The following is a 4,786-nucleotide window of genomic DNA, read 5'->3' on the forward strand; positions in this document are numbered from 1 at the left end:
GTTTGCCCCCAAAAGAGTTTTAAAGCATCTTCTATCAGGATTGCAATAGCTGCAAGATGTCGAAGGCAGGGAGGCCAGCCTTGGGTGGTTGGGTCGAGCCTCTTGGATAAATAAGCTACAGGCTGGGGCTCAGGTCCCAACATTTGAGTGAACACTCCCAAGGCTATTCCTTCTTTTTCGTGGACATAAAGTTGGAATGCTTTTTCTGGGTCTGGCAACCTCAAGGCAGGTGCCTAAGTTAAGGCCTGTTTTATTGTAGCCTCTGCCTTCTTTTGAGGAGTTCCCCACATCAGACTTCCCTGGTGGCTCAGACGGTAAAGCATCTGCCTATGATGCAGGAGACCCGGGTTCAATTCCTGGGTGGGGAAGATCCCCTGGAGAAGGAAATAGCAACCCACTCCAGTACTCTTGCCTGGAAAATCCCATGGATGGAGGAGCCTGGTGGGCTACAGTCCATGGGGTTGCAAAGAGTCGGACACGACTGAGCGACTTCCCCTTCCTTCCCCTTCCTTCCACATCAGTGGGATTGAATCATCCCATCCCTTTAAGCTTTTATATAAGGGCTGGGCAATTAGACCGTAGTTGGTTATCCAGATTCTACAATACCCAGTTAGCCCCAGGAAAGCTCACAATTGTTTTTCGAGTTGTGGGGGAGGGCAACTGGAGGATTCCTTGTACCCAATCAGAGGACAGCCTCCTGGACCTGTGTGTAATCTGAACTCCCAAGTAAGTGACCTTTGTCTCGACCATCTGTGCCTTAGCACGGGAGACTTTATCTCCCCTCTCTGCCAAAAAGCTTAGAACCTGAATTGCATGTTGTTGGGCATTTTTCTCATCTGGAGAACAGATTAGTAGGTCATCTATGTATTGTAATATTTGCCCATTAGGTCCCAGGTCCAGATCTAGGAGATCCCAGCTATGAGCCTACCCAAACTATCTATCTCTCAACCCCTGAGGTAATACTGTCCAAGTCATCTGTTGGTGTTTTTCTCTTGGAGCATCCCACTCAAAGGCCAAAAGATACTGGGATTATTTAGCCAGTGGTATGCAGAAGAATGCATCTTTGAGATCCAAGACTATAAACCACTTGGCACTGGCTGGGATTTCTCTTGAGATTACACAGGGATTGGGTACCATGGGATGGAGGGGGAGTACAGCTTCATTTATGACCCAGAGATCTTGAACCATTTGCCAGGTTCCATCCTTTTTCTTTACTGAGAAGACTGGGGTGTTACATGGCGACCTGGTGGGGACCAATAGTCCACAAGCAAGGAATTTATTTATTAAAGGCTGTAGTCCCTCCCGAGCCTCTCTTTTGAGGGGATACTGTTTCCGGTTGGGAAACTGAGTGGGATCTCAGAGGACAATGATGACCGGTTCAGCTTGGTGGGCTCATGCATGAATCCCCTGGTCCCACACCTGGGGGTTAATTTTGTCTTCCCATAGTTTTTGGTACCTCTCTATTGAAGGTGTAACAGGTTCTTCAGTAGTAACCAGAAGCTGTAGGGCCCTAGGGGCTGAAAAGCTTCCCATCACAAGGGTGGTCTCCAGTTCAGTGAGTATATCTCTTCCCAATAAGGGAGTAGGATGCTCAGGGACCACCAGAAACTGGTGGGAAACTATTTGTCCTTCCCAGCAACAAAGAAGTGCTCGGGTGAATCTTTTAGTAGTTGTTTTTCTTGTAGCACCCAAAATGGTACTGGTTTGGGAGGAGAAGGCTCCAGAGAGGGAGATCAAGACAGAGTAGGTAGCCCCCGTGTCAACCAAGAAATTCTCGGACCTACCTGCCACATCCAGTTGCACTCTTGGCTCCAGCTCCATGATGGTTATCTGTGACAGGCGGGCTAGCTGGAGAGGGCCACTTTAGTCCTATTGAACCATCGTGAGGGAGGGCTTGACCTTGAGGCTCTTGGGTCCCGAGGGCAGAGTGCTGCCCAATGTCCCAATTGATGGCATTTGTAGCAAGCCGTTTTAGGAGACTTGTCATGGTTTGTACACTCTTTGGCCCAGTGCCCCGCCTGTCTACAGATTAGGCATTTGCCATAGGGCTTCCCCTGGAGGGCAGCTAGCATCTGGGCATGCCTTGTCTCTTTCCTTTTCTCCCTTTCCTGGGCGTTGGCCTCCCTTTCCTGTTCTCTGTTATAAAAGGTATTGATGGCTGTCTGGACCATCTCATCTAAAGAGGCAGCAGGGTCCTGCTCCTGTAGCTGTGGTAACTTTATCCTGATGTCTGATGCACATTGGGACAGGAATTTGCCCTTTAAAATCACCTGTCCCTCGTAAGAGTGTTGGGGGCGGCGTGAGGCACTCCGCCCATGACAAAGGTCATGAGGAAGGAGGCTCAACATATGCAAAGGCGGGATCGAGCCTCAGGAGTCCCCCTGGAAATCCTCGAGCATCTACCCCCATAACCAGAGCCTGCCTACTTTACTACTTTGTGCTCTCACCTACACATCTGACTTTACGGGGGGCTGTCCCCCACCACCTCTTTCGGAGAAGGAGTTAACTTAGAGCTCCAGTTAATAATAATTCCTGGGCGTGATAGGAGTGTTTTAAACCTACAAACTCCTCTGAAGGTTCTCTAGCCTGCCTGACAGGCTTGTCCAGCCACATGTGATTGCTCACAGCCTCCCAACCGTGAGAGGCACGAGATGCTTTAAACCTTCTAAAAACAGGTTCCTTAGAAAAGTTAGAAAACTATTAGTATAAGTATAATGGGCTGATTAAAAATTGTATTGGTGAAGGGTTTTTCATTTGTTGAGCCAATGTTTGTTGCTAAGACTCCACATCCCCTGCCCTTACACACATTAATGAATATATAGAAGAAATAAGTATTAACCTTTGATATTAATCACGTTAGACCTTAGGCTAAGTAAATTCTTTCCTTAACTAAAACCCACTACACCCTCACCCTATAGGAATGTAACTTTATTTGGGTGGTGTCTGTTTTAAGAATAATCACCCTTGGAGAAAAAAGTGTTCTGGTTGACTGACCACTGTCACAAGGAGAGGGTCGTAAATTGTCAGCAGGCCCCCCTGGCCAGAAGATGATGTAACACCCCTAAGACCTCTGTATACATTTGTGTGAAGCACCTGACTTTAATAAAAGTCAGGACTGCTGACCCCACGTGACTTTTGCATAACATCTCAGTGTATAAAAACAGACTCTGGAAAATAAAGAATTGGGATCAGTTCCTCGAAAGACTGGTCTCCCCATGTCTCTCTCTCTCTCATTCTGGCTGAGTCTCCATCTGGAGCGCAAAACCTGCCATGCTTACTAATTATGCCTGGGCTTCTAAGATCCGACCGGGGAGGCCTCAGTGTCTCCTCTCCTTCAGGAGAATGGAAGGACACCTGCGGCCTACGTAAGTGGTGCAAACTTCTTGTCTTGAAGTTTTATTGGTCTCCCGCGTAAACCAAGCTACTCAGCCTCTTTCCTCCACTGAATTTTCCTACTGAGCTATCCTCATTCTATTACTCTTTATATCTTTGATGAATATTTAAATAGTTGCCGAAGCTGTCTCCCCTTCGAATACCCTGGATCAGCCGGGCTGGACCCCGGCATAAGAGTCTCCAGATTGGTAAACTTTTGGAGGGCCTCTTTTAGCCTCTCCAGAAAGGCAGTGGGGTTCTCGTTGGGCTCCTGAGTTATTGCTGAGACCCGGGCATAGCTGAATACTTTTTGCTGGACTGCTTTCAGTCCTGCTTTCACACAGGTCAGAAAATGATCCCTTTCCCAGATGTGCTCAGGGTCACTATAATTCTAATTAGGATCTGAGGAGAGGATGGCAGTTTCCCCTACTGGGTTTTTATCGCTTGACATGTGAAGCCCTGTAGCAAACCTTCAGGCTTCCTTTAAGACCCTAGCATGCCCAGGGTCAGATAAAGTTTGACTAAATATGACCATTATGTCCTTCCACGTCAAGTCAAAGGCCAAGGTAATGTGTTGGAATGTATCTATAATTTGCCTGGATCATCTGTATAGCTTTCCCAGGTCTCGTTTCATCTGTCTTAGTTCTAAAAGGGAGAAGGGCTTATGGACCCGGGTTTGCCTGAATTCTCCTCCAGTTTCAACTAAGGGACATTTTATAGAGGGGGTGCTCCCAGACATGGGGGCATGTTGGGATACAAGGAAGGAGCACCAGGCAACTTGGGAGCCATGGGAGGTGAGCCTTCATGGAGGGCGGGGATCCTTTTCTTGGTTGTCTGTGCCTAACACCATTTGCCTAGTAGGCTCACTTTTAGAGCATACAACAATCCCTTACTTAAGACAGAGTTCCTTCATATCTTTAGTCGGAAGAAAATTTGGATATAGGGGATTTCTGTCCATGTCCCTTGTCTTTTGCAGAATAAGTCTACTGCAGGATGGTATTGTAATTTAAATTCCCATCCTCAGGCCAGTGTTCCTTGTCCCCCAGAGGATGTGGCCACGCAGTGACACAAAAGAATTTTAAACGACTTCTCTTCAGAGTTAAAAGATCGAATAGCTTCCAGTTATCAAAGATGCATCTCAAGGGCATCTGTTGGGAAGTAGATTGGTTATTTACCATCTGAAAGACAGTGATGACAGGGAGGAAAAGGAAAAAGAAAAAACTAATAGGCCTCCTTCAATTTCCATGGGTGGACTTCCTTAGGGGTAAGTCTTTTTGAAACTTATCCTACTCAGTACTGTTGCAACCTGAGAGCCGGGGTCAGGGTGCAGATCCCCAGGAAGGCTGAGGTGTGACAGCATCCTGGAGATCGAATCCCTGGGCAGGTCGAGGCATGTTGGCTTCCTGAGAATTGG

General features: G+C 47.4%; 1 non-coding gene across 1 annotated transcript; it reads left to right on the forward strand.

The window, feature by feature from the left end:
• Window positions 1–296: 296 nt before the first annotated feature.
• Window positions 297–368, forward strand: TRNAH-AUG (transfer RNA histidin (anticodon AUG)). Its single transcript has one exon. It is a non-coding gene; the product is annotated as a tRNA-His (tRNA).
• The last annotated feature ends 4,418 nt before the right edge of the window (window positions 369–4,786 follow it).

Source organism: Bos mutus, chromosome 8 (assembly GCF_027580195.1).
Source record: "Bos mutus isolate GX-2022 chromosome 8, NWIPB_WYAK_1.1, whole genome shotgun sequence".
NCBI classification, from domain to species: domain Eukaryota; kingdom Metazoa; phylum Chordata; class Mammalia; order Artiodactyla; family Bovidae; genus Bos; species Bos mutus.